Source organism: Giraffa tippelskirchi, chromosome 9 (genome assembly GCF_054371585.1).
Source record: "Giraffa tippelskirchi isolate mGirTip1 chromosome 9, T2T-mGirTip1v1.2.pri, whole genome shotgun sequence".
NCBI classification, from domain to species: Eukaryota; Metazoa; Chordata; class Mammalia; order Artiodactyla; family Giraffidae; genus Giraffa; species Giraffa tippelskirchi.
Genome location: NC_137283.1, coordinates 28,903,523 through 28,917,820, shown reverse-complemented (window position 1 = coordinate 28,917,820; position 14,298 = coordinate 28,903,523). Strand labels below are relative to the sequence as shown.

General features: G+C 39.7%; 1 protein-coding gene across 28 annotated transcripts in view; it reads right to left on the bottom strand.

The window, feature by feature from the left end:
* The window catches only part of FOXP1 (forkhead box P1), a 618,285-nt gene that overhangs the window by 510,485 nt on the left and 93,502 nt on the right, over positions 1-14,298 (bottom strand). For 26 of the 28 annotated variants that reach the window (XM_081528351.1, XM_081528323.1, XM_081528326.1 and 23 more), the window contains one exon: positions 6,100-6,229. The gene's annotated coding sequence lies outside the window, so the exon portion shown is untranslated. Of the gene's footprint in view, positions 1-3,087; positions 3,184-3,796; positions 3,833-6,099; positions 6,230-14,298 lie in introns of all 28 variants that reach the window. The other 2 variants (XM_081528327.1, XM_081528350.1) reach the window with 1 other exon arrangement.

Here is a 14,298-nt window from a genome sequence, read left to right as displayed (position 1 = left end):
CTTCCAATCAAGTGGTTGGAGCTATATAGAACAATGTGTAACAGAGAATCCAAAAACCACCACACCAGGTCAGACCACAACGAGGCTCACATATTTTGGCATCCTTGACAAAAGCCAATCATGTTAACCTACAAATGTGACTCAACAGGTTACCAAGCTACATGTTAACCAATCCACATGTTAACTCTCAACCATTTTCCAGAACTCTAGTTACCATGGCTAAACAATCAAATAATACTTAGAAACAAAATTGAAATGTAAGTTAACTAAATGGTACTTAGATATACTAACTGCTCCTTTTTCTTTTAAGGAGGAGTTAAAAGGATGTCAATTCTCCACAGGGTAGGGGAGCAGCTTGACCATAAGCTGAATGAAAATTTCCTTCTCTTCACCTCTGTGTGTTAGCTTGAACCAAGTGAAGAGAAAACCTACTATTTTCAAAAACAACATGCCATGTAGTTGAAGTTCCCAGAATTTTACATCACAGAAGATATCATTTGAAATATAATAGCTGAATGCCTTCCTCCCTGGTACAGCTTGCTTCAGTGTATCAATAAAAACCAAGATTAATATGCAAAAGGAAACTGCAAGACACTCGCTGGGCCCCGGTCAGCACCTGGCACGTGTATATGCCCCTCCCTTTAAGAAGGAAACTGCACTCGAAGAGGGAAAGTCTAGGTTTAGTTTTCACCCCACCACTTCCGTGCTGTGTCTGAGCCTGAGTTAATGCCCAGGTAACAAGAGGGTGACAGACTCTCTTATCTTTTCCAAAGTTATAGAAATTGAAAAAAATGCAGAACTATAAATGCTTCAGACACATAACACCAAAACCAGTTAAAAGGTACAAAATAAACTGCCTACCAAACCATACCCATATGGTGCACACATATCACACAACCTGATAATTGCCAGAATTGTGTGACATTTTCTCAAAATTGTCTTGTGTGACAGATATTGGGGTAAGTATACTATATTCAAAGACAGATCACTTGCCTGACATGATTGTAAGCATATTCATGTAACTGCTGAATTTGTAAGCTTAGCTCCAAGAATTTAAATGGAGTAATTTCTCAGGCCACATCCACACTGAGCAGAGAAGAGAATGGGATCAATTAGTGATGTCTGCCAGGAGCACAGGAACCAGCAGAGGTGAAGGAATTATAAAATCGAAAGTGTGTCCAAAATGTTTGTCACTTTTGATTTAGGCAAAGGATTTGATGCTTTGTGCAGATGTCAGAAGAACAAAAGCCTGCTCACTACATTAAAAGTTTACAGTGAATTTGTATGTCCAGAGAAATGTGTGTATAATCCCATAAGGGGCTTAGAGAAAAAATGGAAAATATCTGCAATATAAATGCAGATTACCTTTATTACAAAATTGGATCATATTCTCATTCCTAGACTAATTTCCTATATCATAAAACCTATATTCAATTTTATAAATAGCATACACCAAGAATCATAAATTCAGTTAATGCAGAAATTTAACAGTTTTTTTTTTTTTTTTTTCAATAAAAGTGAGAAAAGGCTGTTTGAGAGCAAGTATCTGAAAGGACAGAAAGGGTTATTTCTTTGAAGATATGTTTTTCCCTCTGACTCTACCTCCTTGGGGACATAACTAGAGAAGAAATAAATTTCACAGCTAATATATATGAAGTAACATGTTTAACATTATCCAATGAATTTATACCTACCTACACCATATAAATTTATCTCACATAAACTGTCACCTCTGAGAGAATTCATTAAAACAATGTTATAGCTTCGGAATTAAATACAATCTTCTAATTGGAATTTAATCTTACAATAGTAGTTGGTGGATTTTCTTTTTTAATTGACAAACGGAATAATTCATTAGTTTGTCTTATAGTTCTGTCTTAAGAATTTTAAAGTAAAAGTGACACAAGGACTGGCTGGCCATGCTGTGAGCTATTGGGGGGTTTGGGGTGGCGGGTACTGGGGCTTCTTTCACCGTCATCAGAACTCCTCCTGCTGCTTATGGGCAGGGAAGGATGGACACTCTTCCTCTCACTGTCCTGCATTACGGGGTTACTAATATATTCCATTACCTACATGTAAATGTCATGTTAATTTCTGATCTTCATCAAGCCAGACAATGGTTTCCCCCTTGGCCCCTAGCCAATTAGCTATGTGGAAAATATTCAGCCAATTACATTACTTGCATTAGGTTAGAGACTGGAGAGAAAGGCAAAATAAACGCTTTGAAAAAACTTCCGAGATAAAATGTAAGTTGACACTGTCTTCGCATGCTGGAGTTCAAGTTATATAGTTTGATAGGCAGCTGCCAGCACTCATAACTGCTTATTAAATCTAGGCTCTCTTTATGGCGTGAGTGAAGATCTGTATTTTTACCAATATTAGGTTCAGTGTGTTATGAAAGAGACCAAAATACTTAAGATCATTCGCTCCAGCTTATAAAACATATTACGTAGTTTATTCAATTGTTAAAATTACTTTTCAAAGTCAAAATTTCAGGGACTGGAAGTTTCAGCACAGCCAGTGGCTTGGCCCACTCACCAGCTTCCTGCACAAGGCAGCTCAGAGGGGGAGCACACTGACCAGCTTTCCTGGCCCCGGATGCCTGCTATCTGTCCTCACCTCTTCCTCGAAGCTGCACCACCACCACACCCCACCTCAGAACCAATGAAAAAAATCCACATTCTTGAGTTTTAGAAAATTCCAGAAACTTCCAGCCACAAAGTAGTCTACTATCAAGCCTTAAACGACATGGATTATTTTTCCCTGTTTTTAACCTGTTTCTAGTAGGTCAAAAGCTATGAATTTGTTAGGAGAGATCCAAAAAGAAACTATGGACAAGTAAGCAAAAATAACTGGTGACAAAATAATGCTGCATGATATTTATGCCCTTATCTCAGATCCACCAGAGAGGGACAGTTTATTGGTAGGGAGAGTGCAAGGCTAGGGGACAGATGTACAAACAAGCCAGCATATTTGCCATCTACAGTCAACTCTTCTCGGGAAAACTCTATGCAAATCCTGACTGTTATTATCACATTTATTAATAACACTGTGGCTAACTGCCTATTAAGTATGCAGCAGACTTACCTGCTCTTCACTCTTGGAGTCTCGTGATGTGCATCAGATAGGTACCAACAACAACTAAAGCTTCACACCAAGGAAGCAGGAGTCAACTCTGATCCCCTGTTGGCAAGGGATGGCATTAAAGAATCACATCACAAAGAGACCTCTCAAGTGCTCAGCCTTTCTCTCTCTAGATCCTGCCCCTAAGCCAATTTATTACACAAGCATGGTTCTCACCAATACAAATTGAGTACATTACCCAACTACCTATTTTCTGAACTTAAAATTTTGCCATAATCATCTAGTTGTCCAAACGTTTTCTCATGTGGTGACACTTCCACGCACTGGAATAAGGAATCTGTTGTTCTAGCAGCCTACTCCTGCAACTGGGACCTTGTTCTATCATGAGGTCACTTATCACAAAACATTTCACTCAGAACTGGAGGTGATTTCATGCCTAAAGACTCCAAATTATCAGCTGTAACAATTAACTGGTGCTTCTATGGGCTACTCAATGAATTGTTCTAAAAGTTCTAAAAGCCATAAGAATGAATACATTTTTGAATGTATGACTATGAATACATTTTTGACAACAGAAGGATTAACTAGCTGTCAGACATACAGTGCATCACAGCCCAGGTTACTGCATCATGGAGAAAGAAAATTAGTGCTTTAAACAGATCTCGAAGGTATGCTTTGAGGCTGAACAAGGATAGAGAATCAGAAAACATACCCCAGCTCATCCGATTTCAGGGATCTTCACTTCCTACTAAAAATATAGTAAAGGCAAATTGATCACAATCTGATAAACATGAAGCAAATTCCTTTAGAAAAAAACTGGTATGTGTCTGGGCCTCATATCAATACAACAGATATCATTTTCATTATAGTTCTTTAGATTGATTTTTCAAATAGAAGGCCTTACCCAAATGAAATTAATGAACAAAATGAGCCTAGTCTTCAATAAATCCATTCATGTAGTTTTGTTCAATTTCATACATTAATTTATGATAGTGAGATTGAGTTAAGACTCTCTCAATACTGAAGACAGGTAACCTCAAACCTGAGTTTATTGCTAATTCAATAACTTCAGAATTCCAACCACTTCTATGAATTCTCATGTTTACATGAGACAGACCCAGGCTTTGTTCTCAACCCTACCTGAATCCCCAAAGATATAATTTTTTATAATGCCTGCTAGTTGCTCACTGGTCTACAGACCACTTATAAAAGTCCATCACAGCTGCTTAGCAATGGAAAACCTCACAAGAGCTTCACAGGAGAAGGAACCATAAGACTTGCCCAGGACCATCCCACAAGATCATCAAAGCACCCTAACAGATATAAAATTCCATGACTCCATTAACCATTTCTTTTCATGGTGTACATCCTTGCCTTATGTGTTACTGATTTCTACTTGCTTTATTACTTGACAGTGAAAGAATACTATAATAGGAAGAGACATGTCTCTGTTTTTCCTCTATCTCTAGCTCCAGCAGAATGAAATATGATAAGTAATCAGATACCAAAGGAGCCTAAGTGAAGCGAATTTTAAAGCCCACAGGCTCTTTGAGGTCTCTGGTCATCTGGTCTCTGATATGTGGGCTGGCTGCTTCACCACAGCTCTTTTAATCTACAAAATGGGAAGGATTTGTCAAAATGACCTCTAACTGTAAAATCTTTAAAAATACGGCCCAAAGCAGCTGAATGTAAAACAAAAGCTTAAAGAGACACATATCAGCAAAGAAGGTTTACAAAACTGCAGAGCTTGGATGTCACACTCTATAATTGAGATAAGCTAGAGAGAATCACTGATGATGAAAAAAAAAAAAAAAAAAAAAAACCTGGCTCTGACCAAGCCCGGGGACATAGGCAACTCAATTAGACTTTCTAGGCTGCAGACGTTCCACCTGTAAAAATAAGAGGACTTAAACAGACATCTTCCAGGGCCTTATTAGCAATGACAAATACAACACTTTAACCAACCTGCTTTATTTTAAATATAGTAAATTAAAACAGAGACTAACTTGTCTCATGTCAGCTAGCTATTAGGTCTCCCAATTTTTAATACAGTGCTCTTTCTACTTCACTGTGCTTACCTCCATTAAATAGAATCTGTTTCAAATATAGCTCCACTAAGACAAACAAGATGCATTTATACCAGTGGTTCGTATTATTAAAGGCCATTCACTACAAAACTGAAACCAAAAGGTTTCCCATAAAGTTGACCTCATTTTATGACAAAGCTACCATTGAATGATGTCAGAGTTTTTACCCAGAACAACTAGCCTCAACCAATTCTTGTCTCTGATAAAGGCAAGTCACAACTGTTCATTCATTACTACAGGGTAGCCAGCAAGTTCTGAGGAGCATGACAGATGCCATCAAAAATGGAAAACACATGTAACAGACAAAGATCATCAAACCTCTCCTAACACCCTCTCCTAAAAATTACAATGAGTAATCTGATGAGGAGAACTATGATAGGAAAAAATGCTCATAAGTCTATCTGCAAATCTGTTAAGAGTCCACAATTCCCAACACTTTCGCTTTCTCAAGAACCTCAATCATGTAGAAATCTTGGGATGGGACCTTCTCAATGACCAAATCAGACTTAAATCCCCCTCCCACCATTCAAAATGAGGTCATTATGGTCTTATTTCATGGTAGTTCATTTTATCACCAAACTGTAACGAGACCAAAAAATGTAATTACTCTTTCAACTGTGCATATAGCTCATAATTTAGGTAGTCCGTCCTTCAGAGTATGTTTAAAAGAATCACATAAACAAAAAAAGTTCTCCTGTGTCCTACTACCCCTTTGATAAATCCTCAGATCAGTGTACAAATTATCCCCAAAGGTTCTACCAGAAAACAATGATAGTGTCTGTTCGTTCTCAATGACAGTCTCTCATCTTCAGTGTAGCTGTTCTGATGAACTTGGGATTTTTTTCAGTTTCCTGCATTGGGCAGGACCCCTTCAGCCCAAATTTGGCCTTGTGAATTTTCTGACGAATAATCTTAAATGTTCACTTACCCTTTTGACCAGCAGGCATCACATCCGTCCATTCATTGTTGACAGCAAATGTGAGAAGGTACTGAAGCCTTCACCATTGCCCAAATGTCTCGTTTGGAAACTGGAATTGTCAGCAAAAGCTCCTGGGACACTGCAATACAAAAATATTTTTTTACACATAACTAAGATGTAACTTCTAAAACCACCACTTCCTTAAACTTGAAAACAGTGCTATAGACATAGAACCCAGAGGTAGGGGAAAACACCTTTCAAATGAGGTATGTCGATATATCAAGTGTGATGCTGTAAAATATAAACCGGAAATAATGTTTTGAAAGATACAGATACCAATTACTTCAACACATACACTGAGAGGTTGTTGTTTATTGCAGACTTTGTGCCAAATATTTTACATATGTTGGCGTGACAAAAATAGCATTTTTGTCCAATTATAAAGTGCTCAGTAACAATAAGCTGTTTTAACTCAAATCTGACATGGATAAACATACTGATTCCTATTAAGTAGCTCTCTTTGCTAGAGGATAAAAACATGTAAAAATAAAAATTGTTTCAAAAATAATAACAAACATCAAAACTAGGAAGAGAGGTAACTATAATCATTTTCCTCCAAAATAATTCTACAAACATTTTTGAATTACATATAAGGAGCAAGAGATGTTTCTTGGAGATAGTTCCATCAAGACAAAACACATCATGTAATGTGCAGATGACCAAGCGGAGAAGCCTGAATTCTGAACCCAGCATTGTCATCAATCATGTGGCTCCAGGAAAGTCATTTAATACCTCAGGATCCCAGTCCTTTCATCTGCCAGGTCAGGTCACTAACTGATGCTTTTCACGTCCCTTCTACCTCAAAGCATCTTGGTGTTTCTGGATAAAGCCTATTATGTCAAATAACCTGAACTATTAGCTTCTCCTCCAAGCTTCCAGATTAAAAAAGAAAGTTTTTACCATGAATCTTCCATCAACACCAAAACTGAGCAGCGGGCAGAGGGTTTTGCACATGCGCAGAGGAATTCTCACCTTGGCACTAGTGCCAAACCTTGGTACACCTGCACCCTTGGCAGCTGACAACACCCACTGGGTGCCCGTGGAAGGCTTCCATTCCTATCCCAAAACTACAGCTCCAACTCCTATGGAAATGTGCCCACATGTGTTATAGATGAGTATTTCTCAAATTTCAGTATACATAAGAATAACTTGAAGACCTTTCTAAATACAGATTCCTGGGCCATTCCCAGAGACACTGGTTTAGTGTCTCTGGAATTAGGCCTGAGATTCTGTATTTCTACCAAACTACCAGGGAACTGGATACTGCCAACCACAGACCACAGTTTATCTCAAAATGATAAAGCCCCTGCGTCGAAACTCCAAGTAGCCTTGAGATACAAGAAGCATTTTCAAGACTCAGGGAAGCTCTGCAAACCTACTAAGTCGATGTCATGTAGCAAAAAGAAAGGGGCTGAAAATGCTCACCATCTTCAGGACAAAATATCTTTCTTTCTCTGGCCTAGAAGGCCCTGAATCATCCAGTCACTTTCTACTTCTCTGACACCACCACCAGCCACGAACTCAGTCCTCAATTACAACATGGATGCGGTGGGTGGACGTCCATTTCAAGAAGCCAAGGGTTTTCCTACCTCACACTTGGTGCACTGGCTTTCCCAAGTACCTGGAATGCCATGAGCTTACTCCTTAAATAAGTGGCTCCTTCTCATCACAGGGTCTTCTGGGCAAAGGCCCCTTCAAGCATGTGGTCTAACTTACGTACTTAAGCTAGGTTTCCTATCACCCCAATTAAATCATTCTATTTGCTGTCCTCAGAGCTCTTATCATCATCTATAAACTTTTTTCTCATGTCCTCACTTGTCCTCTTCACTAGACTATAAGCTCCAAACGATAAGGAAACTTCTCTGTTGTGTTCTTCATTATCCTCCAAAAATTTAGAAAAATACTTGGCTCATAGCAGCCACTCAAGACAGACTGAGTCAATAAACAAATCAACAATTTAAAGAACTAATTCTCAGGATTCACTAAACATACAATCGCCATTCATTGAAAATACACACTGCATTGGATATTTTTTTCAGTATTTTACAACAGTTATTTCATTTAATTCTATTCTTACCACATAGACACTCTTACATGCAGATAAGAAAACCAAGGCACAGAAAGTTTTAGCAGCTTGCTCAATATCACACAGCTATTAGGAACTTGACTCGACAAAGCGTGCAGTCAGAAGAAATATTTTTCTCATCAATATATTAACACAAAATTTTGAGTGCCTACGTTGCACTGGACATTTTTCTGACTGAGGCTTGCTTGAGAGTTCTGGCTATAAGGCCTTGTAGAGGATAGACCTTTCCGACCTGAGCTTCCTTGTTCATACTGGGAAAGCTAAGGCATCCACAATGACCAGGCAGAAAATATGAGTGAGCAGGACAGAGCAGGTGTAAGATCCAGGGAGTGGTGACGGAGGCTGCAGGCTGGAGGCCCCAGACTCTCAGCTAAAAGAGCAGCCAGTGGCCCCACAAGCCCATTACTGCCCTGTGACAGCATAAACCCCAGGCTATAAGAGCTTTCAATTCTAAAATCAAAGGCAAGAATCCAAATCACTATTTTGTAAAAATTTCCTCATGTTTAAAAGATAGCAGCTAACCTTTTAATAGTACAGATTTAATTTAAAGGGAAAAATGCAAGAAAAAGAACCCTGGCAACCCCTATACCAAATGATGGCTGGGGACACAGCTCTGGCCTGTGATTCAAGAGGGATTTGGAAGCACAGAGAAGCCACACAAGTGAGCACATAAAAAGACGGTGGGGCAGATAAGGGATTTTGAGAGGAATTTAGAGGTTTTCAAGCTTTGAAAGGAAATGGAAGCTGGACTGCAAAGGAATTCCTCCAAAACAAAATATCGTAGTAAAAGGCTTTGTGTTGTTGTGTAGTCGCTAAGTCATGTCCAACTCTCTGTGACCCCACAGACTGTCCCACCAGGCTCCTCTGTCCATGGGATTTCCCAGGCAAGAACACTGGAGTGGGTTGCCATTTCCCTCTCCACAGGATCTTCCCCACCCAGGGATCGAACTGACGTCTCCTGCACTGGCAGGCAGATTCTTTACCACTGAGTCACCTGGGAAACCCAGTCAAAGGTCTACAGGTGGGTTAAAGAATCAAGTAGTGCTACAGAACAGCTGTGAGAAGAGAGGGATCGTGCAGGACTTCCACTCTGGATGCACACAGAGGCTGACTTTTAGCTAAGACGTAACGTGGTTAAACAAAGCTTTAAAGTATCATCAGTGTTATCCAGCTTGACTTCCTAAAACGTTAGTGTCACCAGGCATATTAAAACATTAAGGACAAACTGTCACTGTGGTGTGGGGAAACGTTTGGGTTTTGTGTGTTCTGTCAAGAATTCAACTGACTCAAGACTAAATTTCATCTCCATCAAGCCCTGTGCAACTCGAACCAAAACACAGTATGAACAATAGACAATAAGTTTTAAATGTACTTACACTATATATACTATACACTCTCTACAGACACATATAGTACATATACATAGACACATATATACACTGTAAGTTCTATAATTCTAACCAAAATACTGTATGAGTGATATATTACACTTTGTATACATACAGGATACACACTATAAATACACTTTGTATACAGTATATATAAATCATATGCATACACCAATATGCTATAAAATACAAGCTCTTCAACCAAAATACTACATAACCTATATACACTATATATAGTTTTTATATGTATTTTTACACTATATGTACTATATACAGGCACATATAATACATACATATATAAACACATATACACACTATAAAATATCAGTTCTGTAACTCTAACCAAAATACTATATAAATGATATACTACAATTTATATATATTTGTACAGTGTATATATACTATATACTCTCTATACGCATATATATAATACACATATACACATACACACATATACTATAAAATACAAACTCTATAACTCTAACCAAAATACTTTATATAATATATATAGTTTTTGTATGTATTTATAGTATTAATATATACACTATAAAATAAACACTATATAGTGGCCACAGGACTGGAAAAGGTCAGTTTTCATTCCAATCCCAAAGAAAGGCAATGCCAAAGAATGCTCAAACGACCACACAATTGCACTCATCTCACACGCTAGTAAAGTCATGCTCAAAATTCTCCAAGCCAGGCTTCAGCAATACGTGAACCATGAACTTCCAGATGTTCAAGCTGGTTTTAGAAAAGGCAGAGGAACCAGAGGTCAAATTGTCAACATCCGCTGGATCATCAGAAAAGCAAGAGAGTTCCAGAAAAACATCTATTTCTGCTTTATTGACTATGCCAAGGCCTTTGACTGTGTGGATCACAATAAACTGTGGAAAATTCTGAAAGAGATGGGAATACTAGACCATCTGACCTGTCTCTTGAGAAACCTGTATGCAGGTCAGGAAGCAACAGTTAGAACTGGACATGGAACAATAGACTGGTTCCAAATACGAAAGGAGTACATCAAGGCTGAATATTGTCACCCTGCTTATTTAACTTATATGCAGAGTACATCATGAGAAACGCTGGGCTGGAAGAAACACAAGCTGGAATCAAGATTGCTGGGAGAAATATCAATAACCTCAGATATGCAGATGACACCACCCTTATGGCAGAAAGCTAAGAAGAACTAAAGGGCCTCTTGATGAAAGTGAAAGAGGAGAGTCAAAAAGTTGGCTTAAAGCTCAACATTCAGAAAACTAAGATCATGGCATCTGGTCTCATCACTTCATGGCAAATAGATGGGGAAACAGTGGAAACAGTGGCTGACTTTTTTGTGTGTGTGCTCCAAAATCTCTGCAGATGGTGATTGCAGCCATGAAATAAAAAGACATTTTCTCCTTGGAAGCAAAGCTATGACCAATCTAGATAGCATATTAAAAAGCAGAGACATTACTTTGTCAACAAAGGTCCGTCTAGTCAAGGCTATGGTTTTTCCAGTGGTCATGTATGGATGTGAGCGTTGGATGGTGAAGAAAGCTGAGCACTGAAGAATTGATGCTTTTGAACTGTGATGTTGGAGAAGACTCTTGAGAGTCCCTTGGACTGCAAGGAGATCCAACCAGTCCATCCTAAAGGAGATCAGCCCTGGGGGTTCACTGGAAAGACTGATGTTGAAGCTGAAACTCCAATACTTTGGCCACCTGATGCGAAGAGCTGACTCAGTAGAAAAGACCCTGATGCTGGCAAAGATTGAGGGCAGGAGGAAAAGGGGACGACAGAGGATGAGATGGCTCGATGGCATCACTGACTCTATGGACATGGGTTTGGGTAAACTCCAGCAGTTGGTGATGGACAGGGAGGCCTGGCATGCTGTGGTTCATGGGTCGCAAAGAGTTGGAAACGACTGAGCGACTGAACTGAACTGATGGTGATGGTTTAGTCGCTAAGTCATGTCCGACTCTTGTAACCCCATGGACTGTAGCCCGCCAAGCTCCTCTATCCATGAGATTCTCCAGGCAAGAATACTGGAGTGAGTTGCCATTTCCTTCTCCAGGGCATCTTTCCAACCCAGGAACCGAACACAGGTCTTCTGCATTACAGGCAGATTCTTTCCCAACTGAGCTATAAGGGAAGCCCCATATACACACACATACATATATGCATATGTATATATATATATACACACACATATACTATAACACATATATGGGTTTCCTTGGTGGCTCAGCAGTAAAGAACCCGCCTGCAATACAAGAGATGCACTAGCGACTGAACAACAATACATACATATACATACATATATACTGTAAAGTACAAGTTGTATAACTCTAACCAAAACACCACATAAACTATACTATAGTTTTATATGTATCTATAGTACATATACTATAAAATACATAAAATATACATATACTTGCAATACACACATACACTATAAAATCAAGCTCTGTAACTCTAACCAAAACTCTGACCTCTAGAAATGAAATATATAGCAACTGAAATTTAAAAGGACAAAAAAGAAAACCCACCAGAAAAGAACTATCCAAATAAAATTATCCAGAACACCGCCCAGAGGCAAAAACTATCTACCTGGAATTGCATGTCCAGAAAAATTATCTTCCAAAATAAAGATCTTTCCAGACAATCAAAAGTTTACAATCTCTCTACAAGGATATTCAAAAAGATGCATTTCAGGCTCAAAGAGAAAGACTGCAGAAAGAAGCTTGCCTGATTTAAGAAGAGGGAGCCAAAAAATCAAGAACTTGTGAGTAAATACAAGTTAATGCATTATAATGACATGTAGGTCTTGAAATTTTAAAAAGCCTGGCAAAACAGAAAGAAAAACACCAATACAGTATACTAATGCATATATATGGAATTTGAAAGATGGTAACGATAACCCTATATGCGAGACAGAATAAGAGACACAGATGCATAGAACAGTCTTATCGACTCTGAGGGAGAAGGTGAGGGTGGGACGTTCTGGGAGAATAGCATTGAAACATGTATATTATCATATGTGAAACAGAACACCATTCCATGTTTGATGCATGAGACAAATGCTCAGGACTGGGGCAACAGGATGACCCAGAGGGATGGGATGGGGAGGGAGGTGGGAGGGGGGTCCAGGAAGGGGAACACATGTAAACCCATGGCTGATTCATGTCAATGTATGGCAAAAACTACTACAATATTGTAAAGTAATTAGCTCCCAACTAAAATAAATAAATTTATTAAAAAAAAAAAAAAGTCTGGCAAAACCATTGCTTCCCACCCAGGTTCACTGGGTCACATTTGCTGTCAATCACAAGGTCCTGGACTACAAACGTGATACAGAATAAGGACACTCATGAAATGCAGATTCCTGCCCCCAGATTCCAGAGAGTCTCAATCTGGAGTCCAAGGAATCTGCATTTTGACCAGATCTTCCAGGGAACTCTGATGGAGATGCGCCCCAGCCTCTACTCTGTAATGCACTGCACCACTGCAGGACCAGCAACCCAGCAAGTCCCAGGGGCTCAGCCCAGCCCGGTCAAGGCAGACTCTCCAGTTGGCCTTTGTTCTCTTCTATCTCACTTACCCCTCAGAGAGCGCCTTGGCCCCGAGGGGTCAGCAGCAACTCTGCCTCAAGCCTGCTAGTCAGGAGCTGCAATAAATTAAAAGCCCATTAAGATATTTTTGAGAAAAGCCTAGAAGTGTTGAACCATTAATTGTGCCATATTCAATCTGTTTTCCTGGAGATTTGAAAAGCCAGATTACCATCTTGGGGGTCATTAGAAAGAATGAAGCCTTCTCCTTTTTCAATTTACATATTTCAAAATGCACAGATCCTTCCAGTGGCTACTACAACAGGCTGTCCAAGTTCAGCCGAGGCGGCCACTCTGCCCTCTTACCAACAGAGAAAGGAGCCTGTGGTGCCGAGGGGTTTTTGCCTTGTGTTTTCAAGTTAGGAATCAAAGCTCAGGGCCTGTGGTTGCAAAACAGCTCCAGAAAAACAGGTAGAGGCAGCCACAAAACAACAGTGCTGTTTTCTTGTTTTGTTCTCCCCTGTTTATTTTTCCCTGAAGCAATCCTTGCTCGGTACAAAAGTCTGCAGGGAGCTGGAAAGAGCAGCTGTGGTTCCCTGAGGCCAAGACCTAGCAATCAAGTTGTTTACCAAACACTGCCAGGCACCAGGAAAACAACAACAGCAGAGGCAGTATTTGCATCTGTTTTTCAAAAACAACCTCCAAAGTCTGGGGCCTGCTGGGTACTTCTTCGCACGGCTGAAAGGAGCACTCAGAAATTAAAGGCAAGAAATGCCGGGGATATGAGCCCCCATGGCCTATGTGTTATCCATTATTCCACTTCTTTTGAAGAGAGCCTATCCTAAGAATAAAAAAGATTAAGAGTCTGCCGAGTTTCCAAGCAGGGGACTCAAACAGACAACATGCTTGTCACTGGCATTCCCAAGCAAGATAACAGTGGTCATCTTAGCAAACTGACATACTTTGCTGGCCATCCAACACCTCAAGACATCCAGCTGTGGTTCTCAATCTTGGAAATGCAGCAGAATCTCCAGGAGAGCTAATAAAAGACAGATTGCTGGGCCCATCCCCCTGGTTGTCTCATTCTGTAGGTACAGGGCAGGGCCTGAAAATCTCCAGCAAGTGCCCACATGATGCTGGTGCTACT